The following is a 14,742-nucleotide window of genomic DNA, read 5'->3' as shown; positions in this document are numbered from 1 at the left end:
TTGTAAAAGATATATAAGATTTACGAAAAATGGTTAAAAATTGACTTTAAAGGGCAATAACTCCTAAAGGGCTCAACTGACCATTTTGGTCATGTTGACTTATTTGTAAATCTTACTTTGCTGAACATTATTGCTGTTTACAGTTTATCTCTATCTATAATAATATTCAAGATAATAACCCAAAACAGCAAAATTTTCCTAAAATTACCAATTCAGGGGCAGCAACCCAACAACGGGTTGTCTTATTCATCTGAAAATTTCAGGGCAGATATATCTTGATCTGATAAACAATTCTCCCCGTCAGATTTGCTCTTTATGCTTTGGTTTTTGAGTTATAAGCCAAAAACTGCATTTTATCCCTATGTTCTTTTTTGACCCTTGGCGGCCATCTTGGTTGGTTTGACAGGTCACGTCACACATTTTTTAAACTTGATACCCCAAAGATGATTGTGGCAAAGTTTGGATTAATTGGCTTAGCAGTTTTAGATGAGAAGATTTTTGTAAAATATATATTAGATTTACGAAAAATGGTTAAAAATTTACTTTAAAGGGCAATAACTCCTATAGGGGTAAACTGACCATTTTGGTCATGTTGACTTATTTGTAAATCTTACTTTGCTGAACATTATTGCTGTTTAAAGCTTATCTCTATCTATTAAAATATTTTTTTTTAAATTTTTATTATTTTCAAGATTTACAACAAATACAACACATCAAACATACATACAGTAATATTAGCAATAAATTTGAATATATATTTATTTATGACAATAAAAATTGTTGTAAATTTATTTTTTCTATTTATATGAGAAAAAAAAGAAGTAAGAAAATATAATTAGAGTTAATTGTTCATGTACCACTGTGTGGCACTTGAGAATTGTAAAAAAAAAAAAAAAAAAAAAATTCATAAAAAATAAAAAATATCCTGTAAGATTTTCAGTACATAATAAATTGTGCTATTAGATACAATAATATTTTATGTTAGTTTTGACAATAAATATAGATTGTAAAAACAAATGACAAATTGAATTATAAAAATAATACTTTAAATGCATTCCACATGGTATCAAAGTGTTTTTGTCTCTTATTTTTGACTGCCATTATTTTTTCTAAATTGTTCATATATTTTAACTTTTCTTTAATGGCACTGACTGAAAGATCTTTTGAAAAACATCTACTGTTGTATATATATTGTTTCATGTATAGAAAAATCAAATTATATGGGTCACCTTTTCTAACTTTTGTTACATCTCCAAAAATAAAATTCAACTTATTCAATGGCAGGCTTACCCCACCAGATAAGAACCAATAATCTACATCTTGTAAAAAAATTTGAATAATCTCACAATTCCACAGAATATGTTCAATGGTTTCATCTTCTAATTTACAAAAAGTACATAGAGGGTTATCAATAAGTTTGATTTTACATAAACATTTATTTGTGGCAAGAATTCTATGGTTGATCCTGTACTGAAGCCACTGTAGTTTAGTATTGACAGTGACTGTAAAAGGTAGTTTGAATATATGTTTCCAAATGAGATCTTCACCTAATATTTCACTCCACTTCAGTTGTCCTGTTGGAGTCACCTCATTACTTATGAGTATTTTGTACATATCTTTAGTACCTTTTCTACTTTTGAAAAAGACTTGTAAGCAAGCTGGAATAAATGGACAACATAACTTATATGAACCTTTTTTGTAATTATTTGCTGCTTTTTTAATAGCAGAAATAACACTCATGTAATTCAAAAAATTTACATTGACATCATAACATTGTTGTAACAATTCTAATGAAATAAAACATCCATTTTCATCTATTACATCATTAACATATTGTAAACCATGATTAAACCAATGTTGATAAAAAACAGGTTTATTACCAATTCTGATCCTATTGTTAAACCAAAGAGGAATTGATAAAAAATATTCATAGTCCATATTTCTTTCTTTATCAGTAATCATTTCCCATGCTCTGAATACATCTTTCCAAAAACTATTTTTGATATATAAACTAGCTTGTTTGATATACTGAACACCACAATTAAAAAGTTTATTTTTATCAATATCTGACATCAATATACTTTGCCACTTATTATCTCTCTGAAAAATCCTTCTTATCCATGATGATTTTAGTGCCATGGTAAAACTATAAATATCTATCATTTTTAATCCTCCCTCCAAATATTCTTTAATCAATACGTCCTTCTTCACTCTATGAATAGGAGAATTCCATACAAACGAATAGAAAATGTCATTAATTTTTTGGAATACACTGTTTGTAGGATTAGGCAAAGAAATAATGAGGTGGTTTAAAATAGGTAAAACAAGAGTTTTTATCACAGTTATTCTTCCTATTACTGTAAGGTTTCTTTTCGACCATTGTTTTATTATGTTCTTAATCTGTATAATTTTATCATTATAGTTGATGTTGACAATATTGTCTAAGTCCACATCAAAATTTATCCTAAGTAGTTTAAAAGTTGTCTCCCCCCATGACAGGTTAACGTCAGGACATAAAATTTCCTTGCTATACTGTTTACTTCCAAACCAAATTACTTGTGTTTTCTCAAAATTTATATTTAAACCAGATATTTTTGCAAACCAGTCCAATTCAGATAAGGATTCATATAAAGATTTTTCACTACCATATAAAATCAATGAAGTGTCATCAGCAAACTGTGATAACTTATGCTCAACTTGAGTAACTTCAATACCACTAATTTCCTTATTTCCTCTTATCTTTAGTGCAAGAATCTCAGCACAAAGGATGAAAAGATAAGGTGAAAGATGATCACCTTGTCGGCATCCTCGACCTATGTTAAAAAATTCAGAAAGGTTACCCCCTTGTATAACTGCAGACTTGATATTATGATAAAAAGCTTTTATCCAGTTGATAATTGATTCTCCAAAATTAAAGAACTTTAAAACATTTAGCAAAAAATCCCAAGAAATAGAATCAAAAGCCTTTTCAAAATCAATTAACAACAAGAGTCCAGGTATTTCGTGATCTTCCGTGTATTGCATGATATCATATAAGAGCCTTATATTTTCTCCTATGTACCTCCCACTGATAAAACCCGTCTGATCTAGATTAATAAGCTTGTCAAGGACAGTCTTAAATCTGTTTGCAATTACTGCTGACCCAATTTTATAGACAGTGTTTAAAAGTGAAATAGGACGCCAATTTTTCAAAAATCTATCTATTATAATATTAAGCATTAACCAAAACAGCAAAATTTCCCTTAAATTACCAATTCAGGGGCAGTAACCCAACAACAGGTTGTCCTATTCATCTGAAAATTTCAGGGCAGATAGATCTTGACCTGATAAACAATTTGACCCCGTCAGATTTGCTCTTAATGCTTTGGTTTTTGAGTTAAAAGCCAAAAACTGCATTTTACCCCTATGTTCTATTTTAAGCCATGGCGGCCATCTTGGTTAGTTTGACAAGTCACGCCACAAACTTTAAAAACTATATACCCCAAAGATGATTGTGGCCAAGTTTGGATTAATTTGGCCCAGTAGTTACAGAGGAGAACATTTTGTGATATATAAGATTTCGGAAAAATGGTTAAAAATTGACTTTAAAGGGCAATAACTCCTAAAGTAGTCAACTGACCATTTTGGTCATGTTGACTTATTTGTAAATCTTACTTTGCTGAACATTATTGCTGTTTACAGTTTATCTCTATCTATAATAAAATTCAAGATATTAACCAAAAACAGCAAAATTTCCCTAAAATTACCAATTCAGGGGCAGCAACCCAACAACGGGTTGTCCTATTCATCTGAAAATTTCAGGGTATAGACTATTATTCATATCATTTGGTTTTAAGAAATAAACAAACTGATTATTGTAATTAACTAATATTATTCAAACAATTGTAAATTTAATGAATAAAATAATTGCTAATACATTTAATTTTATCATATTTCCATATTTTATATTATTATCTGAATTATTATTTAATAAAATCAAGCAAATTATTACACTCGAACACTGTAAATTCGGCATTTACATCATAACATGTACAATGTATGCCATCGTATATTTTTCACAGACATTGTAATACATGTATACTAAGATACGTATGCATTTGTTCATGTTGTTGGTCTTTAATGACTTATTAATCTTTCCCAGTGTTGCGAATTTGCAGTTTAAGAAGGTTATAATAGTTCTGCAGTTTTATATTTTCCGATATCTCTATTACTTTCCTATATCATCCGTTTATCGTTGAAAACTGTATCTAAAAACATCCCTTTATCCTTGGTTGCTATCAGACGCTTTACCTGTACAGTTGTTACTATTGTGCTCTCTTCGAGGTCCGCGTTAGAAGTATAAATAGTGGGTAGCTATCCAGTGTAAATTGTCATTTGTACCGAAGACAGCAGACAGTTAACATCGGATAGGTTGGAAAGAAAGTAGTGAATAGCAGGCAGACGGTTTAGTTTAAGTAAAGTGAAGTGCTTGGAACCTGCGGAAAGAATATAGAAAGGGCTGAGACTGTTGGTTCGGTACAGATTGTCCAAACAGGGCTGGTGCTAAGGTTTTGCGTCTCACATCTCTCACTATTGCAGTAAGTGTTTGCTGACATACCATGCCTTAGTGCTGCCCTGTTGTTCAGACAGTTATAGACATGTTTATTAAATAAAGTTTTATACCTTTTAGGTTTCAGCCTAGTTTGATACATTTCGGTTTCAGTCCGTTTGATACATTTAGGTTTCAGACAGGTTCCAAACATTTAGGTTTCAGACAGGTTCCAAACATTTAGGTTTCAGACAATAGTTCCAAACCGTCTGACCAGTTTCATACATTTAGGTTTCAGACCAGTTTTATACATTTAGGTTTAAAACCAGTTCTATACATTTAGGTTCCAGACTATAGTTTCAAACAGTTGGTTTTAAACAGTATCGGACAGAAAGGGGTTTTAAACAGTTTTAATTAAACAAGTTCGGGTTAGGTTGATAGGTGTTGAAATTCGTTTTATGTAGTATAGTATTTGTTACATATTTGATAGTGATAGTGTAAACTTTTTATTGACTTTAGAACTTTTGAATTGCTTTTCAAATCCCAGGAAACTGGTACGAACCCGAGGATAAAAACATATAAACGTCCCCGCCCGGTTACACGTTACAAATGGTGGCTTAGCGGTGGGATTTTTCTAGCATCTCTGTTGAGTATTTTGTGATTGTCTATGACTGTCCGTCCGTCGGATGGGGACGTTAAATCCGAGGTCCCGTGTTCAGGAAGTACCACGTCTTGTGCACGTTAAAGAACCCTTTACAACAACTCTCATTGAGGGGTCCATAAGTGGCCTGTTGTGAGGCAAAATTGTTTTAAACCGGTTTTTGGCAACACAACTTTTCAAGTGGTATTCAAAATAGAATATTTGAAATGGTTTTATGTGGTCAAAGTTTAATCTAAGTTCAGTATTCAGTTGCTTGTACAAATGTGAATTAAAGTAGGATATTTTGAAAATAGGAACTTAACAAACAAAAAAGAGAGAACATGCAAGTCGAAAGAGGCTGACAGGAACCCCGGAACTGTGAGTAGGCTAAGGTACCCCTAGGTCTGACGCTTGTCAACAGATTGTTGTAGGAAAGCCATTAGTTGGTTATCATGGTATAACCCTCGGTGTACAAACAGTTGCTGGGAGAGGTATTCTGCCGCGGAATGAGTGGATACATTGAGGTTTAAAATAGAAACTTGGTATGGTGTCAGCTAGTTTAACGAGAACAGTTTTGATGGTGTTTTGATTAAGTCAGTATAAAATTGTTAAACTCATGCGAGGACGCATGAAATCGGAGGCGTGGGTAGTGTTGCGAATTTGCAGTTTAAGAAGGTTATAATAGTTCTGCAGTTTTATATTTTCCGATATCTCTATTACTTTCCTATATCATCCGTTTATCGTTGAAAACTGTATCTAAAAACATCCCTTTATCCTTGGTTGCTATCAGACGCTTTACCTGTACAGTTGTTACTATTGTGCTCTCTTCGAGGTCCGCGTTAGAAGTATAAATAGTGGGTAGCTATCCAGTGTAAATTGTCATTTGTACCGAAGACAGCAGACAGTTAACATCGGATAGGTTGGAAAGAAAGTAGTGAATAGCAGGCAGACGGTTTAGTTTAAGTAAAGTGAAGTGCTTGGAACCTGCGGAAAGAATATAGAAAGGGCTGAGACTGTTGGTTCGGTACAGATTGTCCAAACAGGGCTGGTGCTAAGGTTTTGCGTCTCACATCTCTCACTATTGCAGTGAGTGTTTGCTGACATACCATGCCTTAGTGCTGCCCTGTTGTTCAGACAGTTATAGACATGTTTATTAAATAAAGTTTTATACCTTTTAGGTTTCAGCCTAGTTTGATACATTTCGGTTTCAGTCCGTTTGATACATTTAGGTTTCAGACAGGTTCCAAACATTTAGGTTTCAGACAGGTTCCAAACATTTAGGTTTCAGACAATAGTTCCAAACCGTCTGACCAGTTTCATACATTTAGGTTTCAGACCAGTTTTATACATTTAGGTTTAAAACCAGTTCTATACATTTAGGTTCCAGACTATAGTTTCAAACAGTTGGTTTTAAACAGTATCGGACAGAAAGGGGTTTTAAACAGTTTCAATTAAACAAGTTCGGGTTAGGTTGATAGGTGTTGAAATTCGTTTTATGTAGTATAGTATTTGTTACATATTTGATAGTGATAGTGTAAACTTTTTATTGACTTTAGAACTTTTGAATTACTTTTCAAATCCCAGGAAACTGGTACGAACCCGAGGATAAAAACATATAAACGTCCCCGCCCGGTTACACGTTACACCAGTAAAGGATATCAATATCCATTAACCATAAAAAGTTGCTTAATATGGGAACCTATTTATAATAAAACTAACTTGTTTGACTACATGAATGTTAAGGGTAGTTAAAGCAGTTGATTCTGAATCATGGACAAAACAATTTATAGCAGATATATCTACTGGTACAAATACTTATACTAAATAAGCACTCTAACAGTAAGAGAGCCGTACAGGTGTTATCAGAAAAGTCGTGTAATGTACAAATATAGTAAGCATAAGAGAAAGTCCACAGAGACTGGATACCTAAATATAAGAAAACATATAAAAAATATATAAGAAAGAAAAACATCACAAGATTTAAAACCTTCTTTGATGGCAATGTACAATCAATGGCAGCATCTGTTAAACATATACTAGTAATAATTCCTTATAAAATTGTCATGTCATATGTTATGTTCATTATGCATGATATGTGACACCTGCAATTAAAGATTAATTTATACATTGTACCTATAATGAATAGTTTATCTTATAAAAACAACAATACTGGTACAATACTGGAATACAATACTGGCACAAAACCAGTATTGCGATCACCAACTACAGAAGATCCGACGAGTGAAATTGAACAACTATCAACTTTTAAAATCAATCAAAATTAGACTTTAATAAAGATTAATACTTAATGGGTTTCATGCAATGTTAAGGGTTATGGAAAGGGGGAATGCAAACGCAGACATCGAAAGTTTTGATAATCTGCATCGGTAGGACCTGACGTCAAATATCTTGCATTTTTTATTTCACACTAATGTTATCAACACGTCGTAAGAAAAGAAATATTGATTTCCGCCATTACACAAAATAAACCTTTAAATATTAAAAATAGTTACCCTAAATCATATCTTTCTTGTCAATAAAAAAACAAACTGTCTTGATCAACATACTTGTGAAATTAACAAAAATCCATTCTTCTATAGTTTAAATAGTTCCATGACCATAAAACTTGACACAGTTTTTCATAGGTACGTGTACGTTCAAATCCATAAATGGAAATTTTCATTTTATCACTGACGTTGTTCTGCGCAAGGCCAAAGTTATAAATGAATATTTATCTAAATTGAGTTCGAATAGTTTTTTTTACCTTGCAGACCCTATATTAACGTTCTCTCATCTGAATATATATGGAATATTTGCCACTGGAAATAAAACAAGCAGTAACAGTCAATCGACATATAAATACATTCACACAAACAAAATGCATTAAAAATACTTTATAAAAACTGCCAACACGTATATTATTTCAGAAGCAAACTCCTTTAAACTTAACTTTTGGACTGCAAACAGCGAAACACCTCACATTTTTCGGTATTCGATTCGATGAATCTTTCTTATGCATACCATCTTTTGCATGTTTACCTAATAGTTAAAATCATATGCATTGATGTGAAGCATTTTCAAAAAACCAAGGTGTGACGTATCATATATTTTAAACTTTAAAGGTTGATAAAGTATGTCACGTTCTGATGGTTGGTTACCTTTTGACAATCTATGCACAACGCAGTCGATAAAGTTTCTAAGTTTTGTCAGTAAAAATAAATTAAACTAGAGGCTCTAAAGAGCCGGTGTCGCTCACCTTGGTCTATGTGCATATTAAACAAAGGACACACATGGATACATATGACAACATTGTGTTGTTGGTGATGATGATGTGTTTGTAGATTTTACTTCACTAAAAATTCTTGCTGCTTACAAATATCTCTATCTATAATGAACTTGGCCCAGTAGCTTCAGAGGAAAATATAGTGTAAAAAAATTTCAAAAATTAAAATTGTTAAAAATTGGCAATAGGGGGCAGTAACTCCTAAAGGTGTCAATTATTTGTAGATCTTACTTTGATGTTCATTATTGCTTTTTACAGTTTATCCCTATCTATAATAATATTGAACATAATGACCAAAAAAAGCTAAATTGTCTTAAATTTATCAATTCAGGGGTAGTAGCCCAACAACAGGTTACCTTATTGGTCTGGAACTAATGATCAATGTATCCCTCCTCAGATTTGTTTAAATGTTTTGGTTTCTGAGATATGAGCCAATAACTGCATTTTACACTTATACTATTTTTATCAATGTCGGCCATCTTGGTTCGCGGCCTGGGTCAGTGGACACATTTTAAAAACTATATAACCTAGTGATGATTGTGTCCAGTTTAGAATAAATTTTGCTTAATAGTTCCAGAGGATTTTTTTTTTTAAAAGTTAATGGACGACGGACGACGACAGACGACCGACGGGCGCCAAGTGATGAGAAAAGCTTACTAAGCCTTTTGGGCCAGGTGAGCTTAAAATGAATAAATCATAAAAAGGAGTCGCCCAGTGATACCACAGAAATAACCCACAATGACATCTAGAGTAAAAGGGTCTTTAACAAAAGACATACCTGATGGAAACAAAGAGCTATTTTGAAATTGCTGAGAAACTAATACGTTGTAAATATAAGAGTCAATCTAATCAATATATACTGAGAATTCTGACAGTTCTACATTTTAATTAGACTGATAACAGAGATAACCCAAGATCTGCAATCAACCCAACAGTTACTGCATGTAGTATGTTATTCTAGACCTATCTATTAATCTATACGAATGGTGGTCACTCAGTTTAAATAAATCTCAAAAGCATACAAGTAAATGAAGCAAAAAAGGTTGGTAAAGTGAGCGTCTACATTGCTCTTTTGTATAATCACATAGTGTCATAGTTCTGCAGTTTGATCAGGCAGACGATACAGGCGGAGAAAAACAAACAACCAAAGCGATAAACCAACGTACAGAAAACACTACACAGAATACAAAATATGTAAATTAAGAATAAAATTTACGTCATACTCATCCACTACAAGGACTTATATACGTCCCTGTCCACTATATATAGAAGAAAGTTAAATCATAAATGTGGTAATTATTCATCTTCATACTTAATTTTCAAAAATTGTCATTACATTTGAAAACTGATCATTATAATACAACTTCACTTTTCTCTTGTATAAATCGAATAGCAGCAATATTTCATCAACCAAAGTTTGTTATTAAAAAAGAGAGAAAAGATACCAAAGGGATACACCGACCGTGCAAGGACTTTATAGTATACATGCTATCAATAGCTAGATTTATATGCATCCGAGTCTTGTGTACAATATTTGAATATTTATCTTATAATATTTTTTTTGCTCCATGGACTATAGGTTTTCATGTATTTTTTAGGGTCCTCGTTTCACGTTTCAAAGTACTCCAAAACCGGATGTAGCTTCAGTCGAAAATCAAGTTTGTTTGATAACAAATTTGTTGTCTCATTTTCGAACGTGCAATGTTCTACAGAAATTAATGTATGTATAAACTGATAAACTAGAGGCTCTAAAGAGCCTGTGTCGCTCACCTTGGTCTATCTGAATATTAATCAGATGGATTCATGACGAAATTGTGTTTTGGTGATGGTGATGTGTTTGTTCATCTAACTTTACTGAACATTCTTGCTGCTTACAATTATCTCCATCTATAATGAACTTGGCCCAGTAGTTTCAGTGGAAAATGTTAGAAAAATTTACAAATTTTATGAAAATTGTTAAAAGTTGACTATAAAGGACAATAAGGGAGTCAATTGACCATTTCGGTAATGTTGACTTATTTGTAATTCTTACTTTGCTGAACATTATTGCTGTTTACAGTTTATCTCTAACTATAATAATATTCAAGAAAATAACTAAAAAGAGCAAAATTTCCTTAAAATAACCAATTCAGGGGCAGCAACCCAACAACAGGTTTTCAGATTCATCTGAAAATTTCAGGGCAGATATATCTTGACCTAATAAACAATTTTACCCCCATGTCAGATTGCCCTAAGGCAGAAACCATTTGATTTTCTGGGGGAGGGGGGGGCTTTGTTTTTTTTTGGAAAAAAAAGTTTGTTTCCAGTTTTTGGAGAAAAAAATAATTTGTTTTTGATTCTGAGAAAGAAAAAAAAATTGTTTGTTTCACCCTCAGCTGCCACTATGTGTAATGCTAACATTGATAGAAAAAATTGTTTTCCACTTGTCGTGAACAAAATAGATTGTTTTTCGCCACAGGCGAAAAAAAAAATCTGTCCAGAAAAAAAACCCCATAGCCCCCACCAGAAAATCAAATGGTTGCTGCCTAAATGCTTTGGTTTTTGAGTTATAAGCCAAAAACTGTATTTTACCCGTTTGTTCTATTTTTAGCCGTGGCAGCCATCAGGATTAGATGACAGGGTCACCGGACACATTTTTTAAACAAGATACCCCAAAGATGATTGTGGCCAAGTTTGGTTAACTGTGGCCCAGTAGTTTCAGAGGAGAAGATTTTTCTAATAGTTAACCATGCTGGAAGACGTTGGACGCCAAGTGATGAGAAAAGCTCACTTGGCCCTTTGGACCATGTGAGCTAAAAATTAGTCAAGAGGTACTCATGTACCTGAATTTCTAACTTTTGAAAAGAAGCACCAGATTTTGTAATTAGGACTTTAAAAGTACTTGCACATACTGTATAGATATAGGAAGATGTGGTATGAGTGTCAATGAGACAACTCTCCATCCAAGTCACACTGAACTATTATATATTTGTTTAGGGGCCAGCTGAAGGACGCCTCCGGTTGCGTGATTTTCTCATTACATTGAAGACCTGTTGGTGACCTTCTGCTGTTGTTTTTTCTATGGTCGGATTGTTGTCTCTTTAATATATTCCCCATTTCCATTCTCAATTTTACAATTTATAAAAGAGATGAAGGTACGGTCTTCAACACGGAGGTTGGCTCACACCTAACAGAAACCTATAAAGGGCCCCAAAAGTACTAGGGTAAAACCATTCAAACGAGGAAACCAACTGTCTGATGTATTTAAAAAAATTGAAAGGGTTTTGCATAACCCAGTGTCTTGCCCTCTTTTGCTGTTAATCGCAGGCTCAACAAAAATGATGAAAAAATCAATTAAAATATTCCTCTCGATACTATCTTTTAATTGCAAGAAGCTTCTATCCAAATTTGGTAAAAATCCAGGATAGTTTATGAATCTTATACCAGATGCTCCACAGGGTGCAGCTTTATACGACCGCAGAGGTTGAACCTTGAACGGTTGGGGCAAGTATGGACACAACATTTAAGCTTGATATAGCTCTCAATTTGAATTGTGATTAAATAGTTGACACAACATAGGTTTCTGACACAGAATGAACATGGTCTACGAAATTAAACTTAAAAACTTAAACATTTTAAATTGGACATTTACTAGACTTGCTACAATTCCCTTTCTATTATTTTTCTCTTACTAATTTATATGTTAGCCTACTGATTGCCCTTGGGGAAAGTTGTTGGGAGTAAATTTTATAAATCTAAAAAAAAAATTTGGAGTAGAACTGTCTGCCATTTGAAACAACAGAAACTCTGACAATGATGTGATGTTTGATCATATGTATAAGTTCAGTGACCTTATCTTTCTAGTAAGTAATAAAATGAAAACAAATAAACAGTCTTTGCACAACACTGGAATATCAAGTTTCACTTCCCAACTGTTATCTGAAATTCTTATCAATAAATGTCAATCTTAATTACTCCAAGATTAACCGTTTGGTCAAGCCTCAGACAAACTTTACAAGTTCCTTCCTCCTGTAGATGTCAGTATAATTGTTATCTCCTAATTACAGCAGTAAAATTATTAAAGGGGCAAAATTGAAAAAAGAAAAGAAAAACATAATTAGGAAGGGACATGTGGCAAGTCTAGACATTTACCTATTATGGTCGAATATCCAAAATCTAAATACATGGTTGGAGCAGCATATCATAGAAACACCAAGAATACAATTTTTGATGAAATCAAATAATGTTCAATTTTAGACCCTTAAGACCTCAATGTGGACCAAATTGATAACCGGGCCCAAATATTAACAAGAGGCTGTCACAACGACAGCAAACCGGATTTATTAACATTTATTTGTGTCCTGCCAATATCACAAGAACCATAACTGATGAACGGTGAAAGTGAAAATTGTCAATATCAAATTTTACCTCAATTTTGTCATCAGTATCAACATATTAAAATTTGAAATGCTTAGGTTGAATGGTTCATAAGTAAATGCAACAACAAGAATGGAAACGCCATTTTTCAATCTTCAAAGAACCATAACTCCCGAACGGTAAAAGACAAAATCGTCATTATTGAACTTGACCTTCATTTTGTTGTCAGTAACAACATATTAAAATTTTAAAAGGTTTGGTTGAAAGGTTCATGAGTAAATGCACGGACACGACATTTTTTTAACTTTCAAGAACCGTAACTCCTGAACAGTAAAAGTCATAACTTGACCTTCATTTTGTTGTCAGTAACAACATATTTAAATTTTAAAAGGTTTGGTTGAAAGGTTCATGAGTAAATGCATGGACACGACATTTTTTAATCTTTCAAGAACTGTAACTCCTGAACGGTAAAAGTCAAAATCGTCATTATTAAACTTGACCTTCATTTTGTTGTCAGTAACAACATATTTAAATTTTAAAAGGTTTGGTTGAATGGTTCATGAGTAAATGCACGGACACAACATTTTTTAAACTTTCAAGAACCTTAACTCTTGAACGGTAAAAGTCAAAATCGTCATTATTGAACTTGACCTTCATTTTGTTGTCAGTAACAACATATTAAAATTTTAAAAGGTTTGGTAGAACAGTTCATGAGTAAATGCACGGACACGACATATTTTAAACTTTCAAGAAACCGTAACTCATGAAAGGTAAAAGTCAAAGTCGTCATTATTGAACTTGACCTTCATTTTGTTGTCAGTAACAACATATTAAAATTGTAAAAGGTTTGGTTGAACGGTTCATGAGTAAATGCACGGACACGACATTTTTTAATCTTTCAAGAACTGTAACTCCTGAACAGTAAAAGTCAAAATCGTCATTATTTAACTTGACCTTCATTTTGTTGTCAGTAACAACATATTTAAATTTTAAAAGGTTTGGTTGAAAGGTTCATGAGTAAATGCATGGACACGACATTTTTTAATCTTTCAAGAACTGTAACTCCTGAACGGTAAAAGTCAAAATCGTCATTATTAAACTTGACCTTCATTTTGTTGTCAGTAACAACATATTTAAATTTTAAAAGGTTTGGTTGAATGGTTCATGAGTAAATGCACGGACACGATATTTTTTAAACTTTCAAGAACCTTAACTCTTGAACAGTAAAAGTCAAAATCGTCATTATTGAACTTGACCTTCATTTTGTTGTCAGTAACAACAAATTAAAATTTTAAAAGGTTTGGTTGAACAGTTCATGAGTAAATGCACGGACACAACATATTTTAAACTTTCAAGAAACCGTAACTCCTGAAAGGTAAAAGTCAAAGTCGTCATTATTGAACTTGACCTTCATATTGTTGTCAGTAACAACATATTAAAATTGTAAAAGGTTTGGTTGAACGGTTCATGAGTAAATGCACGAACAACATTTGGTGGACGCACGCCCGGCCGCCATACATCCCCAAATTAATAACCGACATTTTAGTCACAAAAATCCGGTTAAAAATTCTGAATGCATGGTAAGATTGAACTTATTGAAGAACCCCATATATTCAAAATTTGTTGATTTCAAACAAAATTTATTTTTGGACCCTGACTTAGACCAATTTGAAAACTGGGCCCATAATCAAAAACCTAAGTACATGTTATTATATTCAGCATATCAAAGAACTCCAAGAATTCAATTTTTGTTAAAATCAAATTAAGTTTAATTTTGGACCCTTTGGACCTTAATGTTGACCAATTTATAAACAGGACCAAATTTTAAGATTCTAAATACACGGTTAGATTCGGCATATAAAAAAACCCCAATTATTTAATGAAATCAAACAACGTTTGGGCCAACTTGAAATCTGGGCCAATAAAAAAAATTTA

This window comes from Mytilus galloprovincialis, chromosome 5, assembly GCF_965363235.1.
Source record: "Mytilus galloprovincialis chromosome 5, xbMytGall1.hap1.1, whole genome shotgun sequence".
In the NCBI taxonomy this organism is placed as follows: Eukaryota; Metazoa; Mollusca; class Bivalvia; order Mytilida; family Mytilidae; genus Mytilus; species Mytilus galloprovincialis.
This window is presented reverse-complemented; position numbering follows the sequence as displayed.